This window comes from Hyla sarda, chromosome 4, assembly GCF_029499605.1.
Source record: "Hyla sarda isolate aHylSar1 chromosome 4, aHylSar1.hap1, whole genome shotgun sequence".
NCBI lineage: Eukaryota > Metazoa > Chordata > Amphibia > Anura > Hylidae > Hyla > Hyla sarda.
This window is the reverse complement of record NC_079192.1, coordinates 117021041-117042152: the sequence shown is the minus strand read 5'-3', so window position 1 is coordinate 117042152 and position 21112 is coordinate 117021041.

Here is a 21112-nt window from a genome sequence, read left to right as displayed (position 1 = left end):
TGGGAAATTTCATTGAAGCCTCTCTCATTAACAGATTTAGTATTCCTGTTACCCGTCTCGTCAAACCACTCTTCATCTCTTCTGTGAACGGAGAGAGACTGATCGTCACCGTGCGTTACCGCACTGAACCTCTGCTTATGAGCGTCGGAGCTCTACAAAAAAATTGAATTTTTTGTTCTGCCAAACTGTACTTCTGAAATCCTTCTTGGTTTGCCCTGGCTCCAGCGTCACGCTCCTACCCTCGACTGGACCACTGGGAACATTAAGAGTTGGGGATCTTCCTGCCACAAGCATTGTCTCAAGTCTGCTCCCACCTGCCAAGTGTCCACCGCTACACCATTGCCAGGTCTTCCTAAGGCCTATCAGGACTTTTTGGTTGTGTTTTGTAAAAAGCAAGCAGAGGTCTTACCACCTCAGCACATTATACCTCCAGAGTGTCTGATCTCCTCTGCCCCCGCTTCTATGGTGCCTATCCCTCCGGGAAAAACTTATGTTCCTTCACGTCTTCACCTCCAGACTCTCAAATGGGGTCATTCCTCCCATCTGGCTGGTCATGCTGGAATCAAAAAGTCCATACAGTTAATTGCCAGACACTATTGGTGGTCTTCCCTGGAGAAAGATGTGACCGATTTCGTACGGGCCTGTACGGTATGTGCACGTGACAAAACTCGACGTCAGAAGCCTTCTGGTCTTCTTCATCCGCTGCCAGTGCCTGAACAGCCTTGGTCCCACATAGCCATGGACTTTATCACAGATCTTCCTGTATCCCATGGCAACACTGTCATCTGGGTGATTGTTGATCGTTTGTCCAAAATGGCTCACTTTATTTCGCTTCCAGGCCTTCCTTCTGCGCCACAGTTGGCGAAGCAATTTTTTCTGCAGATTTTCCATCTTCACGGGCTTCCCACGCATATCGTCTCGGATAGAGGCGTTCAATTTGTGTCTAAATTTTGGAGAGCTCTCTGTAATCAATTAAAGATCAAATTCAATTTTTCGTCCTCCTACCACCTGCAGTCCAATGGACAAGTGGAGAGAGTAAACCAGATCCTTGGAGACTACCTGCGACATTTTGTCTCCTCCCGCCAAGATGATTGGGTCGACCTGTTACCCTGGGCTGAATTCTCGTACAATTTCAAAAACTCTGAGTCATCCGCCAAGTCTCCGTTCTTTGTGGTGTACGGCCCTCACCCGCTTCCCCCCCTCCCCATCCCCACTTCATCTGGAGTTCCTGCCGTAGATGAATTGACCCGGGACTTCTCCACTATCTGGAAGGAGACTCAAAAGTCGCTCTCACTGGCCTCTTCTCGCATGAAGAAGCATGCGGATAAGAAGAGAAGAACTCCTCCTGTCTTTGCCCCTTGTGACAAAGTGTGGCTTTCTGTCAAATATATTTGGTTTTGTGTCCCTAGCTACAAGCTGGGTCCTCGTTACCTCGGGCCATTTAAAGTCAAACGTCAAATCAACCCTGTCTCCTACAAGCTCCATCTTCCTCCTTCTCTTCATATTCCTAACTCCTTTCATGTATCCCTTCTCAAACCTCTCGTTCTTAACAGCTTTTCCCCCAAGGTCACCGTTTCTGCTCCTGTCACTGGGTCCTCTGACGTCTTCTCGGTAAAAGAAATCCTCGCCTCCCTTGTTGACTGGGAGAATTGTGGCCCCGAAGAGAGGCCTTGGGAGCCCGAGGACAATATCCTTGACAAGGAGCTCATCCATAGGTTCCTGGGCTCCAAAAAGAGGGGGAGACCAAAGGGGGGGGGTACTGTAACGCCGAGCGCTCCGGGCCCTGCTTCCCCTCCGGAGCGCTCGCGGCATCACTTCCCTGCTTGCAGTGCCCCGGTCAGCGAGTGTGACCGGGAGCGCTGCTCTGTGTCCCTCGGCGGGGCTGTCTGGGCATGCTGGGAGTTGAAGTTTTGCAACATCTGGAGGCCCACAGTTTGGAGACCACTGTGCAGTGGTGTCCAAACTGTGCTCTTACAGATGTTGCAAAACTACAACTCCCAGCATGCCCAGACAGTCCAGGCATGCTGGGAGTTGTAGTTCTGTAACATGTGGCCCTTCAGATTTTGCGGCACTACAACTCCCAGCATGCCTGGTCAGTCTGGGCATGCTTGGAGTTGAAGTTTTGCAACATTTGGAGGGCTACAGCTTGGATACCACTGCACAGTGGTCACCAAACTGTGACCCTCCAGATGTTGCAAAACTAACTCCCAACATGTCTTTCGGCAGTCTGGGCATGCTGTGAGTTGTAGTTTTGCAACAGCTGGAGGCACCCTTTTTGGGAAACACTGAGTTAAGTAACAAACTCAGTGTTTTGCAACCAGTGTGCCTCCTGCTATTGCATAACTACAACCCCCAGCATGCACGGACAGCCAGAGGGCATGCTGGGAGTGTTAGTAGAATGCCTCCAGCTGTTGCATAACTACAAGTCCTAGCATGCCCTCAGTTGTCACTGCATGCTGAGAGTTGTTGTTTTTGCAACGGCTGAAGGATCACTGGTTGCGAAGTTTGTTACCCAACTCAGTGTTTCGCAACCAGTGTGTCTCCAGCTGTTTCAAACCACAACTCCCAGCATGCACTGATAGACTGTACATGCAGGGAGTTGTAGTTCTGCAACAGCTGGAGGCACACTGGTTGTGAAACACGGAGTTAAGTAACAAACTGTGTTTTGCAACCAGTGTGCCTTCAGCTGTTGCATAACTTCAACTCCCAGCATGCACGGACAGCCAAAGGGCATGCTGGTAGTGGAGGTTTTGCAACAGCTGGAGGTTTGACACCCCCCCCCCCCCATGTGAATGTACAGGGTACATTCACATGGGCGGGGGTCTACAGCGAACTTCATGATACAAGTTTGAGATGCAGCAAGTTTTCCGCCGCAGCTCAAACTCTCAGCGGAAAGCTCGCTGTAGACCCCGGCCGTGTGAGTGTACCCTAAAAACACTACACTATACTACATTACACAAAAAAAAAGTAAAACACTACATATACACATACCCCTACACAGCCCCCCTTCACCCCCCCCCAAATAAGAATAAAAAAAATCCTCGTATGACACTGTTTCCAAAACGGAGAATCCAGCTGTGCAAGACAACTCGCAGTATTGCCGGACAGCGATTGACTTTCCAGGCATGCTGGAAGTTTTGCAACAGCTGGAGGCGCCCTGTTTGGGAAACCCTGCCATAGGGTATTTTTGGTATCGGAGGCAAGTGTAATTCTTGCATCCAGTTCCGTCCTCATGCAAATCCCTTATTTAGTCCTCAAATGCGCATGGCGCTCTCTCACTTCGGAGCCCTGTCGTATTTCAAGGAAACAGTTTAGGGCCACATATGGGGTATTTTCGTACTCAGGAGAAATTGCCTAACAAATTTTGGGGGGCTTTTTCTCCTTTTAACCCTTTTGAAAAGGTGAAGTTGGGGTCTATACCAGCTGTCATTGTAAAAATGTTTTTACATTTTTTTACACTAACATGCTGGGGTTGCCCCATACTTTTCATTTTCACAAGAGGTAAAAGGAAAAAAAGACCCCCAAAATTTGTAACGCAATTTCTCCTGAGTATGGAAATACCCCATATGTGGACATAAAATGCACTGCGGGCGCACAACAAGGCTCAGGAGTGAGAGCGCCATGTACATTTGAGGTGATTTGCACAGGGGTGGCTGATCGTTACAGCGGTTCTGACATAAACACAAAAAAAAAACACCCTCATGTGACCCCATTTTGAAAACTACACCCCTCACGTAATGTAATAAGGGGTACAGTGAGCATTTACGCCCCACAGGTGTCTGACAGATTTTTTTGAACAGTTGTCCGCAAAAATGAAAAATCCAATTTTTCATTTGCACAGCCCACTGTTCCAAAGATCTGTCAAAGGCCAGTGGGGTGTAAATGCTCACTGCACCCCTTATTACATTCCTTGAAGGGTGTAGTTTCCGAAATAGGGTCACATGACCCCTGACCTTCATTACAAACAACTTCTCTCTCCAAAATCCCAATGGCGCTCCTTCTCTTCTGAGTATTGTAGTTCGCCCACAGAGCACTTTACATCCACATATGGGGTATTTCCATACACAGAAGAAACGGGGTTACAAATTTTGGGGGGCATTGTCTCCTATTACCTCTTGTAAAAATAGTAAGTTTGGGAAAAAAACCTGCATTTCAGTGAAAAAAAAATGTTTTCATTTACGCATCCGACTTTAACGAAAAGTCATCAAACATCTATGGGGTGTTAAGGCTCACTGGACCCCTTGTTTCGTTCCTTGAGGGGTGTAGTTTCCAAAATAGTATGCCATGTGAGTTTTTTTTTGCTGTTCTGGCACCATAGGGTCTTCCTAATTGTGACATGCCCCCCAAAAAACATTTCAGAAAAATTCACTCTCCAAAATCCCATAGTCGCTCCTTCCCTTCTGAGCCCTCTACTGCGCCCGCCGAACACTTGACATACACATATAAGGTATTTACTTACTCGAGAGAAATTGGGTAACACATTTTGGGGGGATTTCTCTACTTTTACCCCTTATAAAGATTCAAAAACTGAGTCTACAAGAACATACGAGTGTAAAAATGCAGATTTTGAATTTTCTCCTTCACTTTGCTGCTATTCCTGTGAAATACCTAAAGGGTTAACTTCCTTACTGATTGTCATTTTGAATACGTTGAGGGGTGCAGTTTTTATAATAGGGTAATTTATGGGGTATTTCTAATAGGAAGGCCCTTCAAATCCACTTCAAAACTGAACTGGTCCCTGAAAAATTTCAGATTTAGAAAATTTTGTGAAAAATTTGTAAATTGCTGCTATACTTTGAAGCCCTCTGATGTCTTCCAAAAGTAAAAACATGTCAATTTTATGATGCAAGCATAAAGTAGACATATTTTATATGTGAATCAAAATATCATTTATTTGGAATGCCTATTTTCCTTACAAGCAGAGAGCTTCAAAGTTTGAAAATTGCTAAATTTTAAAATTTTTCATGAAATGTTGGAATTTTTCACCAAGAAAGGATGCAAGTATCGACAAAATTTTACCGCTATGTTAAAGTAGAATATGTCACGAAAAAACAATCTCGGAATCAAATTCATGAGTAAAAGCATCCCAGAGTTATTAATGCTTAATAGTGACAGTGGTCAGATGTGCAGAAAACGCTCTGGTCCTTAAGGTGAAAATGGGCTTGGTCCTTAAGGGGTTAAGGTGTTAAAGTGGTATTCCGAGCAAAAACATTTTATCCCCTATCCAAAGGATAGGGGATAAGATGTCTGATCGCGGGGGGGGCCCACTAGACATGAATGGAGGGGGCATGGTGTGACGTCACGTCCCCAGTCCCAGAAACCCGAAGGTTTTCGAAACTGGAGATTCAGCACCCACATAGTAGGCAAGTGCTGCAGGGAGATCATGGGGTCTCAGCAGCGGGCACCCCACGATCCTTTGGATAGGGGATAAAATGTTTTCTGCCCGGAATACCCCTTTAAGTTTGTGTTGTGTAATAGGGATTTTTTATCATTATTTTTGGTCTAGTGTTGACAAATAGGGATTTTATAGATAACCCTACAATCTGCTTGTGTCGGTTTGTGACATCAACCATCTCTGGTAAATGCAAAGTCCCACAGTGTGGTTATCCATCTTTTTGGGTAGTTTTACACTATGGAGCACTCTCTATCTCTTTTGTTTTCTGTACAATATGAAGCATTGGTCCGGCCTCTACTGCATAGTTTCTGGCAGATTTTGTAGAAAATAGCAAGTATTTTATTTAATTCTTAAATGTCACTACAGTTAGTATTATCATTGTATGAGGTCATCCAGTCAACAGTATATTTTGAACAGTTTGAATATATAAACTAAGACATATAGTCCGATCAACCAACAGTTTTTAGAATATAACTGTGGAAGAGTTACAGGTCAGCCTGTAAAAATAACAACTGTGTGCATAATATCTGTTCCATGGATGATTGGAGATACATCCCCTGATGCCTTACTCATACATGCAGGTCAATTGATACTTTGCATTTCCACAGGTATATTTCATGAATGTCTTGTTTTAGTTTGCTGACCTAGCAGTTCTGACAGCAATAATTTTTCCTTAGTTGTCTACCTTCACATGTCAGAAATCAATCTTTCACAAAAACATGCTGGCTGCATATTCTGAACCAATACTATAGTCATCATATAGTCAGATGTATGCAGTATTATACAGAAGCTCCTGGAAAGCATACCTGTGATGTTCAGTCATGTCAGAGGTTTTATGAGATTTTTTTTTTTACAACAAATAGACGTATTTAGGTCAGTGATTCCTGCTGCGTCCTAGTAAAATAAATGCATCAGATGTCATTTGATAATTAGCACTTTCTACATACATTAAATATTATGATAGATAGCTACATCATAGTTGGATAGATAGATGATAGATACTGTAGATAGATAGATAGATAGATAGATAGATACATCATAGATAGATAGATAGTTAGATAGATAGATGATAGATAGATAGATTGATACTGTAGATAGATAGATCATAGATAGATAGATAGATGATAGATAGATAAATAGATACTGTAGATAGATAGATCATAGTTAGATAGATAGATCATAGTTAGATAGATAGATACAAACAGATGAGCAGCAGCAACACCGTTATAAAGTGCAAGATAGTGTCTTTATTCACACAACGTGAGGCGCCTCACGTTGTGTGAATAAAGACACTATCTTGCACTTTATAACGGTGTTGCTGCTGCTCATCTGTTTGTATTTACTTGGACCCCTGGACCTGGGATCTCGCTGACGGCACCCGTGCACTTTACCAGGAATGTGCGGCTTTCCTTGTGGTTTTTGTAGATAGATAGATAGATAGATACCGTATTTTTCGTCCTATAGGACGCACCGGCGTATAAGACGCACCCAATTTTTAGGGGCAAAATCTAAAAAAATAAAGATTTTGAACCCAATAGTGGTCTTCAACCTGCGGACCTCCAGATGTTGCAAAACTACAACTCCCAGCATGCCCGGACAGCCGTTGGCTGTCCGGGCATGCTGGGAGTTGTAGTTTTGCAACATCTGGAGGTCCGCAGATTGAAGACCACTGCATAGGAGGTAATACGTGTCCCCGCCGCTCCGGACCCGTCACAACTGCCCTGGATGTCGCTCCATCGCTGTCGCCGTGTCCCCTGTCGCTCCGGAACGTCTCTGCTGCCGGCCGGGTATCCTCGCTCTCTGTCGCCGCCATCACGTCGTTACGCACGCCGACGCACGTACGCGACGACGTGATGACGAGGAAGGAGAGAGCCAGCATACAGGGGATCCCTGAACGGAGAAGACACCGAGGAGGCAGGTAAGGTCCCCCCCGATGTCCTGTAAGCACTAACCCGGCTATTCAGTTGGGCTGTTCATGACCGCCGGGGTGAAATCGCGGCGGTCCCGAACAGCCCGACTGAACAGCCGGGTTAGTGTCACTTTCCCTTCAGGCGCGGCGGCGTCTGAAGGGTGAATACAGGGCATCACCGCGATCGGTGATGTCCTGTATTAGCCGCGGGTCCCGGCCGTTGATGGCCGCAGGGACCGCAGCGATAGGGGTGTATTCGCCGTATAAGATGCACCGACTTTTTCCCCCCAGTTTTGGGGAAGAAAAAGTGCGTCTTATACGGCGAAAAATACGGTAGATAGATAGATAGAAATTTTTTCCAGGACTTGACCCCTGCCCAGGATAATATCCCATTTTCTCTCTGACACCACCACACTTTATTGTTACAGCTAAGTAATGTTTAACTCTCCCCTGGTTGTGAGTTCTGTGGATATATTTACTTCTATATTTATAGTGTTTAAACCTATCTTTGTCTCTCGCTAACTGTCCTAGTGTAAGCTTACAGTTCACAGTGTGGTACACGACCGAGGTCTCACCATCCTATTTTTCTGAGGACCAACATTGAAGCTGCCTTATCCTAGATTATTCCTGGTTAAGGTCCTGGTTCTCTGTTCCCACAATGCTCATTGGAAATTCCACTTGCTTAATGTAGTATCACCTCTGAGTGCTCTTACTTTCTTTTTTCTTACCTTTCCAATGGATACTCTTGTGATATTACTGATATATGTGATATATAGTTTTTGTGATAGTACTCCTGATTCATATTACTTCTACTTTCCTGTCCAGACCCTTAAATACTACACCTGGTACTAGTAGTACTGTTCTTAGTCCATACTGCTGGCTACTCTAGACTACATTCTACATAATCCTAACCCATAAAGCTCTCCACAGTGCTGCATCATTCTACATCTCTTCCCTCATCTCTGTCTGTCATCCTACATGTGCGCATCGCTCTGCTAATGATCTAAAACGAACAACTTCTGTAACCTAAACCTCTCACTCCCATTTCCAAGACTTTGCTCGAGATGCACCATTTCTCTGGAATACGATACTCTGAACCCTCAGACCTATACCCAACACCAACAGTTTTAAACATATCCTAAAGACACATTTCTTCAGGCAGTCCTATTTCCTAATTTGTCTTCCCTACTATCTGTTAGAACCCAAAGGGTTAATCTACACTGAGGTCTTTTGTTGTTCTGGTTACTGTGGAAATGCCCTGTTCTCTGGATGATCAGCTGACCTTGTCGGCTTTTCACCTGCTTTGCTCCCTATTTAAACTCTCAGTATTCATCCAGGCCCTGCCTGCGAAAGAGCTCATACTCCTAGCTAGCGTTTGTACCGTAACTTGTATTTCTGCCATACTTGACCCATTGGCTCTACTCTCTTACTCCTCTCCTGTTTCTGCGATTTGGCTTGTCTGTTATCTCTCTGTACTGACTCGGCTTGTGGACTGTGACATATTGTGTGTGTATGTTTAGTTATTATTTCTGTTAGTGTGTGTGAATCCTTACAGAGTCCCGACCTCCGTCTGTATTGTAAGTTTATTTTGTTGACGTTTTACCCCCTGCACTTATTCAGGCAGGGACTGTCACCGTGGTGGTGGACCCGTCACCTAGGGTGGGTAAGCAAGTAGGCAGGGCAAGTTGGAGCGGGTGAGTTCAGGGCTTCACTCTTCCCTGCCCTATCACTTTGCATCTTTTGAAACCTCTGGGTCCTGGAAACATCAAAAGTGCATTGGGATCTCTCGGCAGTTGAGTATTTTATCATGTTCTGACATGGCCACTCAGGTCAATGGGTAATGTGGCTAGTTGGGCCAATCAACAGCAGTGGGTGGGATATTTAAATCCCTGCAGTGTGTCCCAGCCCTACTCGTGATTGCAGTCTGTCTGTGTTTTGGACATTTGCTACCTCTGCTGCTTTGCCTGTGTTCTGACTTGTTGGCCTGCTTTCTGACTATCCTCCTGCCTGTCTTTCTGTACCGTGTTGTCCATCTGGTCTGACCCTTGTGACGATTTGAAATTGATATGACTGTCCTGGTTTGACCACTGCCTGTTCATTGTTCCGTCTAGCTTTGTACTGTATTGCCCTCCTGGTATTGACTCCATGGATTTTTTACTGGTTTTCCTGTTAGTGCTCTGATGTTGGCCTGTACATGCCTGTTTGGTTTAACCCAGCTTGTCTGCCTGGGAAAGCAGGTAGGGACGGAAGTGGGGTTAAGCTTTGAGCTGAACTGTTCTCTACCTAACGTGACAATTTTATTTTATTGATGTATAACCCTCTTTTGTGACTACAGGTGCTTGAGAAACAAAACCAGAAATACATACAAATGAAAGAACAAAACTTGCAGTTAACTTTAATGAGACATTTTTTTTTTACTATTTTACATGTAATGTGTTATAGGAACATTTAATAAAGCCCGAGGGATAATTATTAGAATCAATGTCCAATGATTTTGGCAGATATCATTTCCATCTAATGTTAAAAAGGGATAACAATCAGAGAAGAACAATAAGCACTTTGTTACTTCTATTATCAAAAAAGATCAGTAAATTCTTTATTACACGGTCATGTAAGGTTTATATGCTACAGATGTAACATGCTGGACAAAAGATCTCTCCTCAGGGACTATTCTATGTGTTATACTTTGTTTTAAGGCCTGAAGAAAACACTATTTTATTCTTCATAGACTAGAAATGTCAATATTTAAAATAGCAACCTATGGGAGCCATGATAGATAATAGTACTAGTACTAACTAGTACCCCGCAAATAGTCAAATTAGATGATTGTGATGTTATTCTTATAGATGGTGGATTAACATGGGTTTTAATAGCTACTATAAATTTGCTACTTTTGTCTTGACATTGTAAATGCAGAGTGTAGTTTACAGACTTGGAGGCCAACAGTGAGGTGGATTTTGTCTCAGATACTAAGTTTAATCCAATGAAGACCATGAAACCATCATCCCTGATTATTATGATGCCAGGGCACGTGTTGTATGTTGTATGAATAATAAAGGAACTCTAATGGGAAGGACAAAACAGAAAAATTATATCTTAGCAATGGATTTTTCCATTATCAACATTTATTTTTACATGTGATCAAAAAAACATGCCAAATTCTTTGGGGTTTAAAAATAGAGCCAGATCTACAAAAAGTGAGGCAAACAGACATTGTTCTGCATTAGTTAGATTCATCCACTGGAATACACTGTAAGGGTATGTTCACACTGAGGAATTGGAGAGGAATTTCCCCGAGTAATTCTGCTCGCTTTTTCCTCTCCAATTCATTCAGCAGTGAAAATCCCCATAGAGCTGTGAGAATTTCTGCCCCTCAGTTCACACTGAGGAATTTCCTCAAGCAAAAATCTGACGAGGAAGTCTGTTCCGCTTGAAGGAAGAACATGTTCTTTCTTTCAGGCGGAATCAGCGTCTCACTCCCATAGAGATCAATGTTCATTTTTTTCCAGTCAGAATCATTTCCATGCGGAATTGGCGTGGATTGGCGAGGAATTCGTGCGGAATTCATGCGGAATTTCCGCATGATAAAAAAAAAGAGGATAATATATTATACTATTCTCCTCCTATGCTTGAAATTTTCATTTCCACGTGTGGAATTCCGCTCGAATTCTGTGCCAATTCCGCACCAATTCCGCTCCAATTCCGCGTGAAATTCCGTGCAAAATCTCTGTGAGTTCTTGTGGAAAAGTAACAATAATTTGAGGCAGAACATTTCTGCTTGATTTCCGCCCCAATTCCTCAGTGTGAACATACCCTAAGAGTAGAGTCACATGTGCCATATTTTGCTGCATATTTTCTGCAACTGATTTTGCTACCCATTGACTTCAATGGGCAGAAAAATAAAAAGCAGCAAATACGCAGCAAAATATGGCGCATGTGACCCTACCTTAAGTGCCCTGTGTATTTACTGCTGTGTATTTTTCTACCCATTGAAGTTGATTCAGCTGCAGAAAATAAGCAGCAAGATATGTACCGTATATACTCGAGTATAAGCCGACCCGAGTATAAGCCGAGACCCCTAATTTCAACCCAAAATCCCAGGAAAAGTTATTGACTCGAGTATAAGCCTAGGGTGGGAAATACATCATCCCCCCCCTGTCATCATCCAGACCCGTCATTAACATCCTCATCATCATCCCCTTGTCATCATCCCACACATCCCCCCTTCATCATCCCCTTGTCATCATCCCACACATCCCCCCTTCATCATCCCCTTATCATCCCACACATCCCCCCTTCATCATCCCCTTATCATCCCACACATCCCCCCTTCATCATCCCCTTATCATCCCACACATCCCCCCTTCATCATCCCCTTATCATCCCACACATCCCCCCTTCATCATCCCCTTATCATCCCGCACATCCCCCCTTCATCATCCCCTTGTCATCATTCGCCCTCAGTGGTCTTCAACCTGCGGACCTCCAGAGGTTTCAAAACTACAACTCCCAGCAAGCCCGGGCAGCCATCGGCTGTCCGGGCTTGCTGGGAGTTGTAGTTTTGAAACCTCCGGAGGTCCGCAGGTTGAAGACCACTGCGGCCTTCGACATCATCCAGCCCCCTCTCACCCCCCTTTAGTTCTGAGTACTCACCTCCGCTCGGCGCTGGTCCGGTCCTGCAGGGCTGTCCGGTGAGGAGGTGGTCCGGGCTGCTATCTTCACCGGGGGCGCCTCTTCTCCGCGCTTCCGGCCCGGAATAGAGGCGCTGCCTTGACAACGACGCAGAAGTACGTTGGCAATGAACGCACCTCTGCGTCGTTGTCAAGGCAACGTGACTATTCTGAGGCCGGGCCCGAAGCGCTTAGAAGAGGCCTCCCCGGTGAAGATAGCAGCCCGGAACCACTATCCCACCGGACCACCTCCTCACCGGACAGTCCTGCAGCACCGGACCAGCGCTGAGCGGAGGTGAGTAGTCAGAACTAAAGGGGGGTGAGAGGGGGCTGGATGATGTCGAAGGCCGCAGTGGTCTTCAACCTGCGGACCTCCGGAGGTTTCAAAACTACAACTCCCAGCAAGCCCGGACAGCTGATGGCTGGCCGGGCTTGCTGGGAGTTGTAGTTTTGAAACCTCTGGAGGTCCGCAGGTTGAAGACCACTGCGGGTGGGGGAGTTCACTCGAGTATAAGCCGAGGGGGGTGTTTTCAGCACGAAAAATCGTGCTGAAAAACTCGGCTTATACTCGAGTATATACGGTAATATATACGCTACATGTGACCCTATCTTTAAAGAAAGAAAAAAAGGGTTGCTTTATACAATGCAGAATTGATGCAGAGTTTTAACCCCTTAACCCCTTAAGGACTCACACCATTTTCACCTAAAGACACAGTCAATTTTATTTTTGCATTTTTGTTTTTTCCTACTCACCTTTTAAAATTCATAATTCATATCCATTCCCAGACCCATGTGAGGGCTTGTTTTTTGCATGACCAGTTGTACTTTGTAATGATATCACTCTGTTTACCTTAAAATGTATGTTAAACCCAAAAAATTTAACCCAGGAAATTTAAACAAAAATCATAATTCTGCAAATTTTTTGTTTTTTTTGTTTTTGCGCTGTACACTTTATGGTAAAAATTACATGTTTTCTTTATTCTCTTGGTCAATACAATTAAAATTATACCCATGGTTGCATACATTTCTATTATTGTACTGCTTTTAAAAAATCGAAAACTTTTTTTTACAAAATCAGTATGTTTAAATTTGCCCTATTTTTACCACCTCTAAGTTTCGTATTTTTCCGTATTCAGGGATGTGAGAGGACTCATTTTTTGCACCATGATCTGTAGTTTGTTTTTGTACCATGTTTGCATATATATGGGACTTTTTGATCATTTTTTATAACATCTTTTTGCAGTTTGATGTGACAAAAAAGAAATTTTGACTTATTTTTTTATGTTTACGCCGTTCCCCATAGGAGATCATTAACATTATTTTTTTATAGTTCGGACATTTACACATGCAACAATACCAAATGTGTTTATTATTTATCTTTTTTATGCTTTTTTGTATTAATATGGGGAAAAGGGGTGATTTAAAACTTTATTGGGGGAGGGGCTTTTTCAAATTTTTTTCACTGTTTTTTAAATTTTTTTAATATTTGTTTTTCACTTTTTTAGTCCCCATAGGGGACTATTTATAGCAATCATTACATTTCTAGTACTGTTCAATGCTATGCATAGGGCATAGCACTGATCAGTATTATGGGTGATAGGAAGGGGACCTCTGTCCGATACCTTGGCTGATCTGATCCCCGCGGCAGTGCCGCGGGCAATCAGATCAGCCATTATAAGTGCCGCACTGCCGCACATGCCATTATCTGTATTGATCATGGCACCTGAGGGGGTTAAGGGCAGACATCAGCGCGATGGGTCCGCGGCTCTTGACAGCCGCCGGGATCCGCCGGGAATGAAACGAGCGCAGCTCCTGCGCTCGTATCACAGCCGTGCCGTAAATTTACTCCGCTGTGCGCTAAGTGATGCTATGCAGCGCTGCACATTTATGGCACATGTCCTTAAGGGGTTAATGATACAGCAATTTTTTCATTCTTGCGATTTCATTTTTTTCCTCCTCGCCTTTTAAAATCCATAACTTTTCAAATTTTTCATAGATTTTCCATCTAATAGGCTTGTTGTTTACGGGACTTATTGTACTTTGCAATGAAATCACTAATTTTACCACAAAATGTATGGTGAAGCAAAAAAAAAATATTTTGGGGTAAAATTTAAAAAAAAATGCTATTATGCTAAATTTTGGGGGTTGTATTTCTACGTAGTGCACTTTTCGGTAAAAATTACACATTGGCCCTGATTTACTAAGAGTGGAGTGTTTATTCTGGAGTGATTTCAACATCACGTGTCTTTTTTTTCAGGCTTACTATTCTGTAGCACTTTTTTTTTTTTTCTGTCACACGTTTTTTTGTGTCGCACTAGTCAATTGCGTCGCACAAACTCCGAGGTAAAGAAATTTGTTGTGTGAGTCAAAATGGTTTAGACTTGTTTGTTCACAAATGTTTTCATGAATCAAAAGAATTAATGTGTTATAATTTTTCAAACATTACAACAATTATCCTTGTTTATCAGCTTGGGTGTTGATTTAAACCTAATATTGCAAATGTGTTAAAAAGAAAAAGAAAAATTCAACATTAACTATCACAAAAGCATTCAATATTTTATTTATAAAAGTGTTGAACTGTACAAAATGTTTTAGGTTAGAAAACAAGTTACTTTAACACACCACAATGGTAAACAGTCCCTTGCAAATCACTCAATTTTTTTTTTTTCACTCATCCTCTTGGCTGTCAGTTATTCTGTGAGCCAAACTCATGCTTTTTCTGGAGTGATTTTTGAAGTACTCTGAGTATTTTCGGCTTTTTGTTGGGAATGTGTCCATTTTTGGTTTAACCATGCCTATTTCAGAGTAAAAAAAAAACACTCCGAGTGTTTTCAAAAGTGTAGGTTGTGCGACAAAAATTTAGGCGCATAAACCGAGGAAAAAAGTCAGTTGGACTTTAGTAAATCAGGGCCTTTATCTTTACTCTGTAGGTCCACACGATTACACTAATACCCAATTAATATACCGTATATACTCGAGTATAAGCCGACCCGAGTATAAGCCGAGACCCCTAATTTCAACCCAAAATCCCAGGAAAAGTTATTGACTCGAGTATAAGCCTAGGGTGGGAAATACATCATCCCCCCCTGTCATCATCCAGACCCGTCATTAACATCCTCATCATCATCACCGCCTGTCATCATCCAAACCCTCATCATCATCACCTGTCATCATCCCCTTGTCATCAACCCACACATCCCCCCTTCATCATCCCCTTGTCATCATCCCACACATCCCCCCTTCATCATCCCCTTGTCATCATCCCCACCCCCCTTCATCATCCCCTTGTAATCATCCCCCCCTTCATCATCCTCTTGTCATCATCCCACACCCCCCCTTCATCATCCTCTTCTCATCATCCGCCCTCAGTGGTCTTCAACCTGCCGACCTCCAGAGGTTTCAAAACTACAACTCCCAGCAAGCCTGGGCAGCCATCGGCTGTCCGGGCTTGCTGGGAGTTGTAGTTTTGAAACCTCCGGAGGTCCGCAGGTTGAAGACCACTGCGGCCTTCGACATCATCCAACCCCCTCTCACCCCCCTTTAGTTCTGTACAGTACTCACCTCCGCTCGGCGCTGGTCCGGTGCTGCAGGGCTGTCCGGAGAGGAGGTGGTCCGGTGGGATAGTGGTTCCGGGCTGCTATCTTCACCGGGGGCGCCTCTTCTCCGCGCTTCCAGCCCAGAATAGAGGTGTTGCCTTGACAATGACGCAGAAGTACGTTGGCAATGAACGTACCTCTGCGTCGTTGTCAAGGCAACGTGACTATTCTGGGGCTGGGCCTGAAGCGCTTAGAAGAGGCCTCCCCGGTGAAGATAGCAGCCCGGAACCACTATCCCACCGGACCACCTCCTCTCCGGACAGCCCTGCAGCACCGGACCAGCGCCGAGCGGAGGTGAGTACTGTACAGAACTAAAGGGGGGTGAGAGGGGGCTGGATGATGTCGAAGGCCGCAGTGGTCTTCAACCTGCGGACCTCCGGAGGTTTCAAAACTACAACTCCCAGCAAGCCCGGACAGCCGATGGCTGCCCGGGCTTGCTGGGAGTTGTAGTTTTGAAACCTCTGGAGGTCCGCAGGTTGAAGACCACTGCGGGTGGAGAGTTCACTTGAGTATAAGCCGAGGGGGGTGTTTTCAGCACGAAAAATCGTGCTGAAAAACTCGGCTTATACTCGAGTATATACGGTAGGTTTTGTTTAATTGTAAAAAAGTGAAAGTGAAAAAAATATAACTTTTGTAGGGAAATTAGCAGGCTTAAAATTGTCCTCTTCTGACCCCTATAACTTTTTTTTTATTTTTCTTTATATGGGGCTGTATGGCCCCACATTTTTTGTGCAATGATCTCTAGTTTTTAAGGGTACCATTTTTGTTTTTAATGGACTTGTTCATCACTTTTTATGAATAATTTTTTGTGCTATATGGAGTGACCAAAAATGAGCAATTCTGGATTTTGATATTTTCTCCCACTTTTGCCATTGATTGTGCGGTTTAATTAACATAATATTTTAATAATTCAGATATTTAGGCATGCACCGATACCACATATGTTCATTTTTTTTCATTATTTTATTTTATAAATGGGAAAAGGGGGGGGGGGTGATACAAACTTAAATTAGGGGTTGGGGGGTTATACACATTTATTATTTTTTTATTATTTTAACTTTTTTTTAGTCCACATAAAGGACTTTTGCATGGAATATCTCGATTACTGACACTGATCAATGCTGGGTTATTACACAGCATTGATCAGTGTTATCTGCGCTCTGTTGCTCTAGCCTGCCAAAGCAACAGAAACAAGATCAGACATCACAGAGGAAGGTAGGAACCCTCCAGCCATCATTTAGGGTGATTTGGACAGCGCAACTGCACCGTGGTGGTCCCTATCACCCATAGCAACCACATTGATTTGCTAATTTTAGGTCTCGCAATTGCCACTGCAGGCTATTAGCTGCGGCCCCTGGCTATTGATTATAGCTGGAGGTCATGTGGTACCGAGCAGGATGATGTCCCGATCCCGATCAGTAGCTGTTCCCCCCCTATCCCAGGAAGTACCCATATGTCCTGGGGAGTAAAAGGGTTAAGGCATTGATGCAATTTGGAAAATCAGCCTGTAAGTGAGCATATATTTTGAAATGGGGATTTATTATTGAAAAATTAGCAAGAAAAAATAAAATAAAAATAAATAAACCACTACATTTTTGTTCAAGTTTCAGCTTTGTTTAATTTTGCACTGTTCTCAACAAAAGTGTGTCCTCAATTAAAGGGTTGTGGCTTTTGTGGAAGGGGCATGGCCACCCACATTTGTCAAATTTTATTTGCTAGCAAGTGTGAACTGCAGTTGGAATCTAGCAGAGATTTCAGGGTGGGCGCACAGGCTCACTGGATTTATGTAGAGGTGTGCACATGCAAAAATCGAGCAAGCCTGTGCACAGGGGGGGTGGGGTGGATTCAGTTATATCAGTGTGTAAGATTCCGTTCTTGATGAATCCCCCTCTAGATTGTTGCATAGTAAAGATTCAAAGTTTTCGCCTAATCATGGATATGGACATTTATCAACGGGTTTAGTCAGGTTTTCTTTACCATAATTGTAGCAAAATTGTCTCAACTGCGACTACTCAATTTTTCGTGCGACATTTTGACTGGAAAGCGAGAAAAGCAAGTTTTCCTAAAATTTACTATGTAGTAATAATTTTAAAATGGACTACGGGTAGTCAGGTATTTATTAACTGCGACAGTCGCAACTGCGCAAAAAAAAGTCGCAACAGCGTGAAGCCTCCCATTGAAGCGTACCAGGGATATCTTGTCTGGGGTATATGTCTGGTCAAATTTGGCACTGAAATGGTCTATTAGGGGCCTAATATTATAAAGCCTGTCATAATTTGGGTCATTTATAGGTAGGGACTGGTCATTATTGTTGTTGTGAAGAAACTGCTAGATTATTTCAAAACAAGTCCTACTCATGGCCCTGCCATGTGGAACATTGGAGTATGGTACAAAATATCTGTGCTCCAGTAGGTCCTTATGGTCAGTTTCTTCACTAGCCTCATGTTCAGTACAATATCCCAGGGTTTTTCCATCTCTGACGAAGTTACAGAGATCAACTTGTTTGGTTGAGCATAGACATAGTTTGGATGCTCAAAAATGACTTGGTGGGCATCAGCTCATCTGATGCCCACCAAGCTCATCAGCTCATCTGAGAAGAATAACTTTAAACAGTCCTTCTCTGTCAGGCATTGAGTTGCAAATGATATCCTTGTATTCCCTGTAAACCAAGGGATTTGGGGCATGTAATCTCCTGGGTCACCCCCTGTGGGGTAAGAGGGGACAGAAGGGCCAGGAGAGTGAGGAGAGTGAGTAGACACAGCAGTGACCACAGCAGTAACCACCCTGCAACGGGAGGATATCAATGTTGCTAGATGTGGTGATAGTAAATGGCAAATAAAAATATGGGGGGCCCTCATCATCCTCGCTAGTAGTCTCTGTGTCAAAGACATTTTATTTTGACAAATATACAACAAAATATTATTTTTTTAAAATTTTTTATATATATTTTTACAAGACAATGGTTGAGTGATAAATGGGTAGTCTGGGGAAATTAGTTGCCAGGGCATTCAACTCTTTGTTATATTCCACAAACCATTCCCGAATATTTTTGCAGTATGACGTGCTGTCATTAAATACTGTTGCCAAAAAAGGTGTACTATCAAGAATGTAGGTGTTAGATGTCAAATTGACATCACCATGAATGTTTGGACTTAAGGTTTCCCAACAGATTGCCAAAAACATCATTTTGCCTTTGAAAGCTTGCTTTTTTTCCCCCATAGTTCATTTTGGTGTCATTTTTTCCCCAGGTAAGTAATGCTGATGCACCCAACCTTCCACATAATGCAAAAGAAAATATGATTTATCAGATCAGCCCCCATAATGCTAATGTAACCATTGTAGGAGCCTTTTTTTTTTAGCATGGGCTGCATGGGTAATCTGACAACACAACCCATACACTTAAAGGGGTTGTCCAGGAAAAAACTTTTTTATATATATCAACTGTCTCCAGAAAGTTAAACAGATTTGTTAATTAGTTCTAATCAAACATCTTAATCCTTTCAGTACTCATGAGCTGCTGAAGTTGAGTTGTTCTTTTCGGTCTAAGTCCTCTCTGACGACACCTGTCTCGGGAAATGTCCAGAGTAGAAGCAAATCACCATAGCAAACCTCTTCTACTCTGTGCAGTTCCCGAGACAAGCAGAGATGTCAGCTGAGAGCACTGTTGACAGACAGAAAAGAATAACTCAACTTCAGCAGCTGATAACTATTGGAAGGATTAATATTTTTTTTTATAGTAATTTATAAATCTGTTTCATTTTCTGGAGCCAGTTTATATATATCAAAAAAGTTTTTTCCTGGATAACCCCTCTAAGTGTATGGGTTGTGTTGTCAGATTACCCATGCAGCCCATGCAAAAAAAAGGCTCCTACAATGGGCACATTAGCATTATGGGGGCTGATCTGATAAATCATATTTTCTATTGCATTATGTGGAAGGTTGGGTGCATCAGCATTACTTTTTATTTATTTTTCCTGGAATACCCCTGTGTTTGTCTAACACCTTTCTATCATAGCCAACATTAACTTTTGTTGTGCTGCCATAGTTCTTATTGGGAACTAACCAAAAGGCAACTAACCCCACGCACATCAGTGAGCCTTGATGCCATATCAATAATATGCCACAGTCTCTGTTTTTTTATTTATTTTTCTTTTTAGATTCCCATCTAGCCAGCAAAATATGTTAATTGACATTGCAGGCTGGTCATGGAGTTGTCCAGCGGCGGCTTGCCACCCACAAATACAGAGTAATGGCCAGCGTTAACACTTACAATTTACCAGTAGTTGCAGGATACATCTGGGCAAGCCTCTGCATAAAGGAACAACTTCTGGGCCAGCCTATAACTTCTGGACCATTTTGTTCCGAATGCTTGGAGCTGGTGGCGGGGGTCGTGATGTCCCAGCCACACCCCTCGTGATCTCACACCATGCCCCCTCAATGCAAGTCTATGAGAGGGGCGTGATGCAGCCATGCTCCCTAAGAAACTTGCATTGAGGGGGTGTGCCGTGTGTGTCGTGACGTCACGACCCCCGCCGCACGCTCCCAGGGTTCTACACGAATGCCTAGTGCTGCACAGAGATTGTGAAGGTACCAGTAGCGGGACCCGCGTGATCAGACATCTTATCCCCTATCCTTTTGAAAGGGGATAAGATGTCTAGGTGCGGAGTACCCCTTTAATGCAGCGCTAGTTATGCCTGCTAGTGCTAAATTTAAGAGCATAAATCTATTTCTAGCTTTTACCAAAAAAACAAACAAACTGCATAGAAATTTGCATTTGTAAACACAGTCATGACCAGAAAAGGGTTTATATTCAGCGGGTTTTTTCCTCCTTGTTTATAAATGCAATTTTTACATTTGTAGATATAATGTAACAAGACAGGACTGCATCCAGAAAGAATGAGCTTTCCTATGCTCGATATCTATTTATGTATTACTGCAGCAGTTAAAGACTGTATAGGAAGCATTTTTATCTGCAATAAAGGTCAAACTTAGCTTTTTGCTGCAGCACAGGAGAATTGAAGCTTCCTATGTATTAATGCTAATTTGTTTCCAGATAGGATACACTGTGGAACCTTCTATTCTGTATCACCCAGTTTCTTTTTATATATTAATTTATCTTCCCACAGCTTTCCACATTGTAATTTCTGATTTGCATAACTCTCTCATAATTAATTGAAATAAATGGTAAAACGTGCTGGTTAATACAACAGTATGTATTTTAATAGTGTTATCATTACGTTGTTGCTGTTCTTCTTGCTTTATGTCTGATAACATAATTGTCTTTGAGCAGAGAAGCTACAGACGACTTTTAATTAATGCAACTTACAATTAAATTCCATGTGTGACCGTTGTCCTTCCCTCTTCGCAGTCGGCTTGTTTCCGCAGCCCACCTGTCAGATTGTCTCTTCTTCCTGAACTTATCTATGGATGTGGAGTATCAGCGCTTGCAATTAGCATGGCCTTTCAGCAATAAGTATCACAATACTTTTATTTCACAGGACATGGAATTGCAACAAATTCTCCTAATTATAATCTGCATACT